Here is a 16,417-nt window from a genome sequence, read left to right on the forward strand (position 1 = left end):
AGAAAACTCAGAAATGGACTCAAAGAAGCCCCTGTAGGGGTGCCTAGATGGCTCAAGAGTTCAGCGTTTGACTTCATTCAGCTCAGGTCATGATCTCATGGTTCCTGAGTTCGAGCCTCACAATGGACTCTGTACTGACACAATGGACTCTGTGTGGAGCCTGCTTGGGATCCTCTCTCCCACTATCTCTGCTCCTCCCCCACTCACTCTCTTAAAATAAATAAATAAACTTAAAAACAAAAAGAAGAAGCTCCTGTAGCCAAAGATGGGACAATTTGTGTATCAATAAAATAGTTGCATAGATTGAAATACACAAAAATATTTAAATAAATGACTTTATGATAATACTTTGAAAACATCCATTTGATCACATTGGTTGCTAGGGAACCAACTTATATTGAACACTGGTAAATAAAAAGAAAGGATGATGCATTATTTCTTATATGACTATACTTCCAGGTAACCAAATAAGTGATATGGGGATTTCTCTTTATAATGTATTTGCATTAACAAATGAAAAAGTGATACATGAAAAAGAATGATAGAATCATACTACTACTATAATTTCTAGTCAAATAATAGATCTAGGTAATAATCATCAATGACTGCCCTATCACCAAAAGAAAGATAACCAGAAGTGCACAATACCTCCTGTGAGGGTATTCTTGCCAAAAAATGGAACATAAATTGGCCAAGCCTTGCCTCTAGATCTAAATTACCAAAATATGGGAAATACTGTAGATAAAGAATATATTAAATGACACAATGGAGGCATTCAGCAAAGTCCAGAATGTGGGAAATTCTACAGAACCCAGTTTCTTTAATAAATAAATAGCCAAAAAAAAAAAAAAAAAGAAAGAAAGATAGGAAGTGGGGGTGGGGAGGAACTGTCAGAAGAGATCTAAGAGACATATTAACTAATTGCATCGTGCAGATCTTATCTGGCGCCTGCTTCAAGCAAACCAAATCAAACCAAATCAAACCAAACCATAAAACCAAGAGACAATTAGAAAATTTTGGATATTAACTAAATATTTAATGATATTATGGAATTGTTAATTTTTTTGTTGATATAATGATATTGTTGTGACATTTTCAGAAGAGCTCTTATCTTTCAGAGATGTCTACTGAAATATTTGCTAATGAACCAACATGACACCTACTTTGTTTCAAAAATAATGCAGTTTAGTTGGTAGAAAGGCATGGTAGAGATACAAATAAAATAAGATTGAAAAAAAAATAAGTAAAATAAGATTGGCCATGAGTTGACCATTATTGATGGCTCTATGGGAAAATATCATACTATTCTTTCTACTCTTTGTGTTTCAAATTTTATATAATAAAACATAAAACAATTAAATAAAAACCCTTGGCTCCCATGGCACTGCACTCCCCAGTTCTCTTCTACCTCTCTGACCATTTTCTTTTTCCTCCTTTCATGTGTTCCTTCTTCTTTGCCTGTCCCATAAAATATCGTGTTTCATTTTTAGCTCATTGCTCTTCGGACCCCACCTACCCCCCCTTGAGTGATTTCATTCAGAAATCTCCTAGCTCTGAGTACCACCTATCTATTTACCAGAGGGTTCCAAACTGGTATCTCTGGCCCAGATCTCTCGCTCTCTAATCTTCCGATTCTCATATCCAACCATTTAATGATTATGTTCTCCTGAAAATCTTGCACATCCTTTAAATGAAACATATCTCAAGCTGATCATCATTCTCACCCCAAATCTGCCCTTTACTCTCTAGTTTCTGCCACTGTCAGTGACATCACTCATGGTCATGTAAACCAGAAATGCGGATGGCAGTCTTGACGTGTTTTCTATCTTACCTCCCATATCATCAGGTAGTATTGATTTTCTCTCCTGAGTATTTATTAAACCTATTATTCATTTGGGTTTTTTTTAAGAGTTTTCTTTTCTTTTTATTTTTTTAAGGTTTTATTTTTAAGTAATCTCCACACCCAAGTTGGGGCTCAAACTCACAAGCCCAAGATTAAGAGTTGCATGCTCTTCTGACTAACCAAGCTATGCACCCCTATTATTCCTTTGTTTATTCAGTAAGTGTTTATTGAGCAATACCACATGCAAGGCGCTTTCTAGGTGTTGGAAATACAAAATTAAATAAAACAGACAAAAGCCCTGCTCTCATAGAGTTTATATTTTAGTTTTGGATTTGACTTTAGTTGTTCCTTTTCTCTTTCCTAGACTAGCGATATAGCCTACTGGGTAGTCTCCAGTCTAGCCCCCTTCAGAAGCATCCTTCACAACAGGGGTTCTCAAAACGTGGTCCCTGAAGCCACAGACCATCACCTGGAACTTGTTAGGAATGCAAATCCTCAGGCCTCACACCAAGCCCACTGAGTGAGAAAATCAGGGAGTAGGGCCCAGACATCTGTTTTAAAAGCCCTTAGGGTGATGTTGACATGCGTGCTAGTGTTTGAAATTCACTGCCCTAAAACACCATCAGAGAGATTTGTCTAAAATGCAAGTCTGGCCATGCTGTTTCCCACTTAAAACCCCTTGGTAGAATTTTCCTGAATAAGGAAAATTTCCCAGCCCAATGGAAGGGTACACATGACTCTCCATGATCTGGCTCCAGCCTGCCTCATCGCAACCATCAACTCAACACACCCTCATCTTTTCAGGCTAAATTCTGGCCTGACTTCCTCTAACAAGACTTCCCTCACTATTATCTTTCTGCCTCAGCCAAAAGCCCTACTTCTGTGTTTTGTTGTTGTTGTTTTTTGTTTGTTTTTGAGAGAGAGAAAGAGAGTGCATAAGTAGGGGAGTGACAGAGAGAGAGGGAGAAAGAATCTCAAGCAGGCTCTGTGCTCAGAGCAGAGCCTGATGCAGGGCTTGATCTCACGAAATATGAGATCATGACCTAAGCTGAGATCAAGGGTTGGTCGCTTAACTGACTGAGCCACCCAGGCGGCCCCCTACTTCTCTGTTTTTATATTAGTGCATGTATGGCCATCATTGTACATACCACATATAAGCAGAAGAATATTTCCAGGGCTCTGGAGCCAGATAAGCAGTGTGAATTTGGGCAAGAAACTCATGGTCTTCACTTCTTCATCTGTAAAATGGATTAATAGGTCCTATATTGTAAGATTATGAGAACTGTGTATAGTGCTGGCTGACACTTGGTAAGAGCTCTGTTACTTATTTAAAAAAAAAACTTTTTAAAAAAGTTTATTTATTTTGAGAGAGAGAGAGAGAGAGCACGGCAGAAAGAGAGAGGGACAGAGAGAGAATCCCAAGCAGGCTCTGCACTGTTGGCAAGGAACCTGATCCAGAGCTTGAACACATGAAATGTGAGATCATGACCTGAGCCAAGTAGGACACTCAACCGACTGAGCCACCCAGGTGCCCCGTGTTACCTATTTTTATGAATTATCTTTGTGTGGGCATGTCCTAGGTAGATTATGAGCTGCTTAGGGCAAATGCCTGGGAGTTATTCAGCAATGTGTTCAAAACACCTAGCATAGGATCTGCCACATAATAGGTGCTCAATACATATTTGTAAATGAATTCATTTCCTTGGTGTTAATTTCAATTCAGACAGAAGACTCAATGAATGGGCTCTAAGTCTCTGCTGCTATGTGATCAGTATAGTGTTTTCGGTGAAACGTTTATTAATAGAGCAGTACACCAAATCAAAACTGGAAAGTATGACAAATACATGTTATAATTCAGTTGACTTTATTATAAATACGTTTTTTTAAATGTCAGTAATGCTAATTGTGCAAAACAATCTCACCACCAGTGTATTCTTTTGGAAAAATTGCTTTCAAACATTTAAATCGTCCTTTCCCTAACAAGGAAATGCGTTATGAATTATAAAGTACTATTGCCTACTAAATTTTACCTCTACTTTGCCAGTAGTGAGAATCCAAGCCTGCATGAGCCCTGAATGTGTGTTTTCCTGCTAAGAATTCTGAAGCCTGTTGTCCTTCAAGGCTTTCAGACTCCTACACTTTGACATTCCCAATTTTGTAGAAAGCCTTTCCATTTTGTCTGAATGAGGTATAAACTTTTCAGGCCAGAGAGATCCTGTGCCTTTGCAAGATTCTACCTTTCAAAAACTCTTCCTACACTAAAAACAGCAAGATACAGTTGATTTACTAGATCATTCTCAATAGTAGCATAGAGAAAAAAATATTGTACAAAGTCCCAGAAGAACTGCAGCAATAGAGTTTTCCAACAGTGTAACAAATTTTTTTTTTTTTTATCAAAGATAAAATCTTCTTTCCCGGGAAGTAGAGGCTACCGTGACCCTTTCAGTTACTCTTGAAGAAATCAGCTATTATTAGTACGTGCTTAGCCATAAGAATCCTTGGATAAGGTATGTCTTCTCATCTTCTCATTTCTTCTCACTTAGTTTGGGCGTTGCAGTCTGCCTTAAGACCTCAAGCCTCCCTGACGGTGTGGCTCCTAAAATTACAGAGAAAGAAACTTCTTTCCCCACATCCTCTATTACTTCCCGGACACACATTACTCAACGCTGCCTAACCCACAGAGGAGGGAAATACACAACTTGGAATAGGTGTTGTTTCCTTTGTCTGTCATGTTTAGTGTGCTAGAATATCTGGCATCAGGCCCAGAAAATCAAGATTTACTTCCCCTTCCCTGAAGCAATTTCCTCTAGGTAGGGATACTGTTCAGTAAGGAAATGGTCTCTGGCTCAATTTGGCTTAAAGGAACCTGGGCTGAAGCCCTCCATCACACAGGGTTTCTCACCAATGTATTTGTATTAATGTGTTTCTTCCTCTCTCTCCAATCATCTCCCAGGAAATGTCTCCCTTCCTAGGAATGTTTTCAATGGACAAAAATTAACTCTCATTAATCTTCAGCCCTACGTTGTAATGTTTGGATGTTTTCATGTCTGTTAGCTTACTAGATACATTTGCTTGTCCACTGAATATTTCCTGAGCATCTACCAGGCCCCCCTGCAGGTCAATCAGCAATACAGAACTTTTGGTTTCACGGAACAGTTGTCGTAGTGGATCCTGCAAATGTCCTGTGAGGTGCCTTCCAACAGGCGACATGCTAGTATATAAGAAGAGGCACAAAGAACCAGACTAGTACATGCTGATTTCCTGTTCTCAAAGCTCTCACCGTTACCCTGCAGGTCCATTTTTCTCATAGATAGACTGCCTGCCTTGCTTCTTATATTCCCAGAAACATTGAGTTTAACCACAGGTGTTGTGGGAATACACTGAAGAAATTTAAGAAAGACCGTAAGGGAAATGACTCATTTTGCAGAAATTCATGTCAAGTAGTGTATCTGGAATGATCGTTTTTACTGGCTTAGAGTACAAACACAACTGCCTCACTTTTATTTATTCAATTTATTGCTTGAGCACCCACCTGCCCTTCATGACGGGAAGTCCACTTATTTCCCAAGGCCTCCTCCAACCACCTTACTTGGGCAGGAACACTAGGAACTAACTCAGTTCAAAAGAGATGGGTCCTGCAGCAAAAAGCCAGGAAGGAGGAGAAAACCAGGAAGTGTGAGTGGCTTGGGTCACAGGTGGGTCCTGCACATTCTGATGTCAGGAAATTTGTTTGTGGTTGCTACAATATGCCTATTGATTCAGCTCTTTTCTTCCCATCACCCAGTAGTGTCCCCCACGCCCCGCCCCCGAGCTCCAAGGCCACATCTCTTGTAGATCATACTCACACACTCAGCCATTTCCCCCTAATGCTTAGCACAGTGCCCGGTGGGCCATGGCTGGGGGACCCTGCCTCAGCCTCCTGTCATACTGGAAAGGTCTTCCCCAGGAAGCCTTGTTCAGTCTGCTGTGGCATCGTTCCCTGCCTTGGGACCACATCAGCATCTCCCAACAAGGGATCTCCCTGTTGCGCATAAAAAGGAAAGACAGATGTTGTTAAACAACAAAAACATAGGTGTTTAGCACACACACTTCACACACAAACTTTCACAAACAAGGATTGCCTATTTGCCTTGTATTTTCATAACTTGGAGGGTCTTTTAAATCATTCGCTATGATGAAGCAATATCCTGCAAGGGACTGTTCTTGGCCATATGGCAGAAAGGGACCTCATTATAATACTAACTTTGCATTAAAAATGTCTGTTTCTAGGACTATGGCTATTGAAAGGATCCCCTGGCCCCCTGATTGTGTATTGAGAACCACCACTAAGCCCTTCTCTCTCACTGCTCCTCAACCAAGTCTCATATTGCCATTAAACTAGACTATTCTTTATCTCCAAAACATAGGCTGGGACTTAGGTCCTAGAAGTTACTTTACATTATGTCCTATGTCTTTCCTTTCCAAGGGCATGTATCCTCATTCCTAGTGCTAAACTTTGAACACCATAGAATACAACACCAAAGATTTGTTTTTCTTCTTTGTGAAAATATTTAGAAACTCTTAAATTTTTTTAATTATAAAAAAGCTTATGCACAATAAGAAATTCTGAAGTATAAATATGTAGAATAATGAGTGAGAGACACCTGTTTGTTTGTTTTTTTCTCCTATTCCACAGGGACAGATTGTTTACAATTTTGACCTTGACACAAATTGTTAAAAATCATGACTATTTTTAATTATAAAAGAAATACAGGCTCATGATTCTAAAAATTGAAAACTTTTCAATACTACAGCAGAATAAATACAAAAATAAAATCTCCTTAAGTCCTACTTTTTGGAAGAAACTGCTCTTGAAAGTTTAATATTTTAACACCTCCAGAAAGTTTCTAAACCTGTAACTTTTTGTGTTTTGCTTTTGTTTTTGAGGGAATAGAGTCCTGGCTCACCACGCTGTGACCCTGACCTCCCCCTGGTCCAGGTGTTACTAGACTTCTGTCTTTGAAACTGTTACCCATTCTTCTTTTTCTGCCCTAGCCACTCTCATTTTCTAGACACTGGCTAATCCTGTTGCTCTTTCTGACTCTAACAGTGCATTTATCTGGGATGTCTGTTCTTTCTCCAAATACCTTCACCCTCTGAGAGTTTATCCATTCCAACTTGTTCCTAACCTTCAAACTCCAGAACCACTTTGGTCTGGATCACATATTTAGAACATGGTGTATGGCTGACCTGTATTGCTATGTATTTTTTTCTGTTTTGCTTGCCAGTTAGCATTTAAGGAAAGGATAACAACCCATTCATCTCCTTATCCCTGGCACATGTGCAGGCATTGTGTTTTCAATAAACATTTATTAGTAATGAATTTGTATATTCATGTTATATTACCATTAGCATACATAATTGGGAGTACACTGTAAATATTAATTGAATTCTCAGAGGCCCAAGGTTACTATTCATATTCATATTTCATAATATAATAGATAGAAGTGTAACTTGATGAGCAATAATAACACCTAATATTTATTGAGTGCCAGCCATATACCTGGCTCCCTGCTAAACACTTTACGTGCAGCATCATAATTAATCCTCATGAAACTTTACATGGCAAATACTATAGTCAGCCCCATTGAAGGTTAAGTAATTTGCCTAAGACAATACAACATGAAAGAGACGGAGCCAGGACTCACACCCAAGCATTCGGGCTCCAGAGCACATGTCCCCAACCACCTCACTATAAAGTGCTTTCTGTCCCAGTGATGATTTTGCATGAGTAGTCTACACTTGGTGCCTCCTCTTTGTCACCACTTAGTCTTTCCTTCTAAAATCGGGGGTCCCCAGTAGCCCACTGACACTGTTCCTGAAGGTTTCAAATTACTTTTTCTTATCAGTTCCAGTGACCTTCTACAATTTTACCTCAGGGTTAACCTGTCAGAGCGTAAAGTCAAACCACCCTAAAATACTCCCCCTGCCTCACTTCCCTATTCCCCTTTAATGGCATGACCACTCTCGAGTCAACTAGGTGCAGGTTTCTTCTCCCCTGCACCTTGGGTCCCCTCAATTGCTTCTCCCACAAATTCTACTGCTGTATCTTTTTTTTTTTTTTTTTTTAGTTTTATTTATTTATTTTGAGAGAGAGTGCATGAGTGGGGGAAGGGCAGAGAGAAAGAGAGAAAGAAAGAGAATCCCAAGTAGGCTCTGTGTGGCGACCACAGAGCCGTGCTGGGCTTGAACTCACAAACCATGAGATCATGACCTGAGCCGAAACCAGGAGGCGGTTGCTTAGTTGACTGAGCCACTCAGGTGCCCCTCTACTGCTGTATCTTTTAACTTGCTTCTCCTTTCTAGTCCTACCATCTCACTGCTTCTCAACTGCACTAGCACAGCCTTTGATTGGTTTATCTTCACTTCCCCCCATGGTTGTCTACCTTGCCACCAGTTGCCAGGTTGAGTCTTTCCAAAAGCCTGACTCCAATCTTGCACTTCCTTGCTCAAAACTCCTCAGTGACAAGTCACTACATGTGAGTGGAAGACAAATTCTTCAACATAGTTTCAGAAATCCTCCTTAACAGGGGTGCCTGGGTGGCTCAGTCAGTTGAACATCAGGCTCTTGATTTCGGCTCAGGTCATGATCTTGTGGTTTGTGAGATTGAGCCCTGCATCGGATTCTGCACTGACAATGCAAAGACTGTTTGGGATTCTCTCTCTCCCTCTCTCTCTTTCTAAGTAAATTAACATGAAAGAAAGGAAGAAAGAAAGAAAGAAAGAAAGAAACTCCTCCATAACAGTGATTCTCAAACATTTTTGTTTTAGAATTCCTTTGCATTCATAAAAATGCTCAAGGACACCAAAGAACTTTCATTTATATGGGCTATATCACTATTCACTGTATTAGAAATTAACAGTGAAGAAATTTTTTAAATATTTATATATTTTAAATGACAATAATAAGCTTATCACAGATTAACACAGAGACCACATTTTATGAAAAATAACTGTTTTCTAAAACAAAAAAGGAGCAGCATTGTTTCACATTTTAGTAAATCTCTCGAATTTTGGACTTAATAGCAGACAGCTGTATTCTTTTCACTTTTGCAGTCAATCTATTGTGATATTACAGGTCATGGAGCCTCTGGACAATTCCATTATATACCTAGGAGAGTGAAAAGGCAAATAACATCTCAGTATGGATGGGGAAATAGCTTTGACTTCTCAGACCCTTTGAAAGTGTTGCAGGTCTCCAGATTGTGCATTGAGAACCACCGTTGTTGCGTCTCTATCACTGTTTTTCAACCAAACCTCATATTCCCATTAAACCAGACTATTCTTTATCCCCTAAGCACAGCCACATTTCCAGGGATATTCTCTGAAGTAAGTATTGTGATTAAACAATTTGTTTCTTATTAAATAAGAAAGATTATTAAATAGTTTGGGAGGGTACAGGGATTTAGAGAAGAAAAAACCATGGTATTTTTCATCTGATTTACTGGAAAGTACTCTACACTGTGAACGAAGGAACTTAAATGCTAGTGACAATTCTGTAACAGTTTATGTCACCTTGGGCAAGTCATTTAACTTAGTTACCTTCTTCGTTCAGTTCAAGCATTTATAAACACAGGAAATGGATAAAGGTGGACTGTGGTTCCAGTTCTAAAATCATCAGTCATTTAGAATTAAGTCACCAATGTCTACCCTGAGAAAGTAGGAAACTTCCAATATTTTGTATACTTCTCTCTCTTTCTCTCTCAACTACAAACTGATGTCTTTTTATGACAGCATAAAAAATCAATCTCTGTGTGTGAGGTTTCTAATGACTGGAAGGGTTTCAAGAAAGAACCCCTTGGAAACTTTGTTGAATTTCTTTTGTTTTTAATTGAGATATAATTGACATGTAACATTATATTAGTTTCAGATGTATAACATAATGATTCAATATTTATGTATATTGCGAAATGGTCACCACAGTAAGTCTGGGTGACATCCACCATCACATACAGTTACAGTTTTTCTTTCTTGTGCTGAGAACTTTAAAAAAAATTTTTTTTGAGAGAGAAAGAGTGGGGAGAGACAGAAAGAGACAGACAGAGAGAGAGAGAGAGAAAATCTAAAGCAGTCTCCATGTTCAGCACGGAGACTGATGTGGGCTCAATCTCACAACCATGAGATCATGATCTGAGTGAAATCAAGAGTCAGATGCTCAATAGACTGAGTCACCCAGGCACCCCTCTTGTGATAAGAACTTTTAAGATTTACTCTCTTAGCAACTTTCAGATACACAATACAGTATTACTAACTATAGTCACCATGCTGTATGTTCCATCCCCAGGACTTATTTATTTTGTAACTGGAAGTTTGTACTTCTTGACCATCTTCACCCATGTTGTGTGCCACCCTCCCCTCAAGCCCTGGCGACCACCAATCTGTTCTATGTAACAAACTCATAGGAGTTTGGGTTTTGTTTGTTTGTTTTAGATTCCACATGTGAGTGTATCATATGGTGTTCATCTTTCTCTGTCTGACTTATCTCACTTAGCATAGTGCTTTTAAGGTCCATCCGTGTTGTCACAAATGGCATGACTTGCTTTTTTTTTATGGCCGAACGGTATTCCAGTGTGTGTGCATGTACACTATATTTTTGTTATCCATTCATCCATCGATGGATACCTAGTGAGTGTCTTGATAGTTTTTTGCTGATGGTTTTTTACCATGTTTTCTTATTTTTCTATTTGTTATGTATGTATGTATGTTTGTATGTATTCATTTATTTTAAATTCAAGTTAGTTAACATACAGTGTTGTCATGGCGTCAGGAGTGGAACCCAGTGACTCATCTCTTGCATATGACATCCAGTGCTCATCACAGCAAGTGCCCTCCTTAATGCCCATCACCCATTTAGCCCATCCCCCCACCCACTTTCCCTCCAGCAACCTTCAGTTTGTTCTCTGTATTTAAGAGTCTTATAAAAGACTTATAAAAGTCTTCTAAAAGCCTTGCCTCCCTCTGCGCTTTTATCATATTTTTCCTTTCCTTCCCCTATGTTCAACTGTTGTGTTTCTCAAATTCCACATATGAGTGAAATCATATGATATCTTTCTTTCTCTGGCTGAGTTATTTCACATAGCATAATACACTCTAGTCCCATCCACATTGTTGCAAATGGCAAGATTTCATTCTTTTTCATTGCCAAGTAGTATTACATTATATATATATATATGTATATATATATATATATATATATATATATATATATATATATATGAAAAGGTGCTCAACGTCACTCATCATCAAGGAAATACAAATCAAATACCACCTCACACCTGTCAGAATGGCTAAAATTAACAACACAAGAAACAACAGATGTTGGCGAGGAAGTGGAGAAAGGGAAATGCTTTTGCACTGTTGGTGGACTGCCACTCTGGAAAACAATATGGAGGTCCCTCAAAAAATTAAAAACAGAACTATCCTATGACCCCGCAGCTGCACTACAAAGTATTTACCTAAAGGATACAAAACTGCTGATTTGAAGGGGCATGTGCACCCCAATGTTTATAGCAGCACTATCAACAATAGCCAAATTATGGAAAGAACCCAAATGTCCATCAACTGATGAATGGAGAAAGAAGATGTGGTATCTATCTATCTATCTATCTATCTATCTATCTATCTATCTATCTATCTATCCACAATGGAATTTAATTAGTTTTAATTAAAATCGGGATAAATTTCTAATATATTTCATAAAATCTGGAACAATTTCAGCCATTATTTCTTCAATTCCTTTTTGTGTTCCCTTTTCTCTCCTCTCCTATCCTGTAGGGACTCCAATTACACATTGTCATACCCCCATGATGATCTGGCCTTTTCTCTCCCTCTTTTTTTCCTTCCTTTACTCTCTTTGTTTCATTTTGGATAGTTTCTATTGCTATGTCTTTAAATGTCTTCAATTTTACCAGTTTTTTCTTAAAATAGGGTCTACTCTCTTGAACCCATCTAGTGTATCTTTTATCTCAGATACTATATTTTTCATCTCTAGCAGTTTTATTTGGTCTTTTAAAAATCTCTTTCATGTCTCTTCTTAACATGCTCATGTTTTCCTCTACCTTCTAGAACATATGAAGTATATTTATAATAGCTATTTTAACATCCTTATTCACTAGTTCTATAATTAATTTCATTAAGTCTGTTTTTGTTTATTGATTTTCCACCTCATCATAGATCATATTTTCCTCCTTCTTTGACATATTGTGTTTCTTTTTTGAATGCCTGGAAATTTCGATTGGATGCCAGGCATTGTGAATTTCATATTGTGCATTCTGGATGTCTTTATTCCTTTAAGTATTCTTGAACTTTGTTCTGGGATGCAGTTAAGCTACTTGGAATCAGTTTGGTCTTTTCAAAGCTTGCTTTTAAGCTTGTTTATGTAGGACAAGAGCAGCCTTTAGTCTAGGGCTAATTTGGCCCCATTCCTGAAGAAATACCTTTCAGAGAACTCTGTTGCTCTGTGTAGTATGAGGTTTTTCCACTCCAGCTACATTAGACTTGTGTGATCTCTGGGGATTTTTCCAACTGCTCTTTTTTGGTGATTCTTTCCCAGGCTCTCAGCACATACATGAACAAATCAATAATCATCTGAAGATTCAAGGGGGAAACCTCTGCAAATTTCTAGAACTCTTTTTATGTAGGTCTTTCTTCTCTTTGCAGCAATCTTTCTGGTATTTATTTCCATTCCCTCAGGGACTGCTGTCCTGTGCTGCCTGATGGCCAGTGTCTGAAAACTGTTGCTCAATATCTTATGTTCACTTTCAGTAAGTTTTAAACTCTCGTCCTTTGTGTTTAAGTCCTTGATCATCTGGAATTGTGTCCTCTTCAGATTAGTATGTTAAAGCCCTAACCCCCCAATATGACCGTATTTGGAGATAGATCTTAAAGTCGATAATTAAGGTTAAATGAAGTTATAAGGTGAGGCCCTAATCCGATAGGATTAATGTCCTCACAAGTAGAGGAAGGAACACCAGGAAAGCATGCACACACGGAGAAAAGGCTATGTGAAAATCCAGGGAGATGGCATCCTCTGCAAGCCAAAGAGGGTGGTCTCATCAGAAACCCACTCTACCAACACCTTGATTTTGAACTTCCAAAACTGTCAGGAAGATAAATCTCTGTTGCTTAAGCCACCTGGTTTGGAGTATTTTTTATGGCAGGCTGAGACGACAAATCCCGTAGAAGATAAGCAGTTATGCTAACATGTTTACCAAGGGTCTTATCTTTTCCCCACAGAACTGCTGTATGGTCTCTGCCATACAACACATGTCTACTTTCTGGGCTCTCTATCCTATTCTACTCATCAGCTTGTCTCTTCTTGCACCAAGACAATACTATCTTAATTATTAGAGTTTTAAATTATTTTAATAGCTGATGAGCAAATACACCCACCTTGTTTCTCTTCATCAGGAGTATTGGTGATTCCTAGTACATAGGCATTTTGGAAACGTTTCATCAAGTTCCACCAAAAGCGTTATAGGGATTCTAATTGTGCTGCGTTTAAACAGTTTATCAGCTTGAAGACTCTTCACATATTTAGAGAATCAAGTTTTCATATTCATGAATATGGGATCTTTCTTATTTATTTAGTACTTTAGTGTTTTTCAATAGCATTTTGTAATTTATCCATAAGGGTCTTGCATATTTTTTGGCGAGGTTTGTTCTTAAGTACATATTTGTTGTTACTGCCATTGCAAGTGAAAGTTTTAGAGTCTATTTGCTCTTCGCGGCTGTCACATATAAAAGCAACTAATTTTGTATATTGATTTCTGGCCAAACACCTTGACAAATTGCAATAATTTGTCTATAGTGTCATTGAGTCTTTTATTGTATATCATCTATGGAAAATAGCGGTTTTCCCCCCTTTCTTTCCATTCCTTGTATCTCTCATCTCTTTCTCTAGACCTATTGAGCTGGCTTAGAGTATCTCACACAATGTTCAATGACAGTGGGCCTTTTTGTATTGTTCCTGATTTTAAAGGGAATGTTTTCTTTAAAAAAAAATTTTTTTAATGTTTATTTATTTTTGAGAGAGAGAAAGAGCACGAGCAGGGTAAGGGCAGAGAGAGAGGGAGACACAGAAACTGAAGCAGGTTCCAGGCTCTGAGGTATCAACACAGAGCCTGACATGGGACTCGAACTCATGAACTGCACGATCATGGCCTGAGTCAAAGCCAAACACTTAACGACTGAGCCACCAAGGCGCCCCTGAAAGGGAATATTTTCAATGTTTCCCATCTAAAATGATGGTTTATATAAGTTTTTGGTAGTTAGCCTTTATCAGGATGAGAAAATTCTCTTCTGTTTCTATTTTTGATAGGGATTTAAAAAATTTGATAGACACTTTTTTTTGTCAAAAATGATTGATACATTTATATGATTTTAATTCTAGGTCTGTTGCAATTATCCCATGGTTCTTTTCCTTTAATATATTTATGTGGTAACTGACATACATAGATTTTTTTAATACCAAACCACTCTTGCATTCTTAGAATAAATGCAACTTAATTGTGTGTTTTTTCTGCATGCTAGATTCAGTTTAGTAATACTTTATTTAAAATTTTTTCATTATGTTCCTAATTCAGATTGACCAGTGCCACTCTTTTCTAGTTTTAGAATCAAAGTTAAAATTCCTCAGAATATGCATTCCTGATTTTTTCCTCTTTTTACATCTCTGTGTAAGTTTGTATTATTAATTAGAATAGAATTATTAATTTCATGAAGTTTGGCAAGGTTTGCCTATTACATACACACAATAAATAAATATTTTTTGAGTCAGTTTGGGGATATATTTTTCTAAGAATTTATGCATTCTACCTTTATTTTCAAGTTTATATTGACATAAGCTTGTCCATCGTACCCTTGGTATTATAACCATGGATACAATAGAGTTTACGCTTCCTATTTCTATTCTAGGAATTGATTACTTGCGCTCCCTCTCTCTTCCTTGATCAATCTTACAAGAAAGAGATTGACTTTTCATTAAGTATTTTCAAGGAACCAACTTTGATTTTAGTGCTTTTTTCATTTGCAATCATTTTTCTAATTTAAGTTCTGCTCTTATCTTTTTTAAATTTTTTAAATGTTTATTTATTTTATTTTTTAAAATAGCTGGCTGCTATTCTTTTTTTTTAATTTTTAATGTTTATTTTTGAGAGAGAGAGTGTGCGAGTAGAGGAAGGGAGGAGAGGGAGACACAGAATCCAAAGTAGGGTCCAGACTCCGAGCTGTCAGCCCAGAGCCCTATGAGGGGCTTGAACCCATGAACTGTGAGATCATGACCTGAGCTGAAGTCAGACGCTTAGCCAACTGAGCCACCCAGGTGCCCCAAATGTTTATTTATTTTTGAGAGAGAGAGAGAGAGAGAGAGAGAGAGAGAGAGAGAGAGAGAGGCAAGTGGGGGAGGTGCAGAGAGAGAGAGGGAGACACAGAACTGGAAGCAGGCTCCAGGCTCTGAGCTGTCAGCACAGAGCCCGATGCGGGTCTCAAACCCACGAACTGCCAGATCATGACCTGAGTTGAAGTTGGAGGCTCAACCAACTGAGCCACCCAGGTACCCCAAGTTCTGCTCTTATCTTTATTATTTCTTTCCTGCAGGATTACACTATTTCTTACCCCTTAACTTACTAGTGGGACATTTATCACATTAATTGTCAATCTCTGTTCTTTTATATTAACACTCCCTCAGAGTGCCATTTACACCTCATTCCACAAGTTTTGAAATGTTCACGTTTCACTCATATCTAAGTGTTTTTAAAAGTGATTGTTTTGAACCATGACTTAGTATGTCTATTTTTAATTTCTATGTATGTATGTGGATTTTATTTATTTTTCATTTTTGATGCTTTCTCAAATTTCTAGGGTTGTTGTCTAATTTGGGAAAACCTCAGTCCAGGTTCTTTTATGTATGGGCTATAAGGTTTCAGGACATTTCAAGTTTTTAGTGTAGGACTAATTTTATTTTATTTTATTTATTTTTTATTTTTAAATTTTTTATTTAATTTCTAGTTAGTTAACATATAGTGCAATATTGGTTTCAGGACTAGCATCCAGTGATTCATCACTTACATACAAAACACCCAGTGCTCATCATAACAGGTACCCTCCTTATGACCCATCACCCATCTAACCCATCCCCCATCCAACTCCCTCCCTCAACCTTCATTTTGTTCTCTATCGTTAAGAGTCTTTTATAGTGGCACCTGGGTGGCTCAGTCAGTTAAGTGTCTGACTCTTGATCTCAGCTCAGGTCTTGATCTTAGGGTCATGTGTTCAAGCTCTGTGCTGGGCTCTGTACTGGGCATGAGGCCTACATTAAAAAAAATAAGAAAAAAATCTATTATGGTGTGTTCCCCTGTCTTTTTTCCCTCCTTCCCATATATTCATCTGTTTTGTTTCTTAAATTCCACATATGAGTGAAACCATATGGTATTTGTCTTTCTTTTACTGATTTATTTTGCTTGGCATAATATACTCTAGATCCATTCGTGATATTGCAAATGGCGAGATTTCATTTCTTTTCATGGCAGAGTAATA

At 38.0% G+C, this 16,417-nt stretch overlaps 1 protein-coding gene across 1 annotated transcript in view; it reads left to right on the forward strand.

Annotated features, from left to right (window-relative positions):
- LOC122218414 (collagen alpha-1(I) chain-like) overlaps positions 1-16,417 on the forward strand; it is a 108,043-nt gene that overhangs the window by 28,447 nt on the left and 63,179 nt on the right. The window contains exon 7 of the mRNA XM_042936687.1: positions 4,243-4,350. The gene's annotated coding sequence lies outside the window, so the exon portion shown is untranslated. The remainder of the gene's footprint in view (positions 1-4,242; positions 4,351-16,417) is intronic.

Source organism: Panthera leo, chromosome B1 (genome assembly GCF_018350215.1).
Source record: "Panthera leo isolate Ple1 chromosome B1, P.leo_Ple1_pat1.1, whole genome shotgun sequence".
NCBI lineage: Eukaryota > Metazoa > Chordata > Mammalia > Carnivora > Felidae > Panthera > Panthera leo.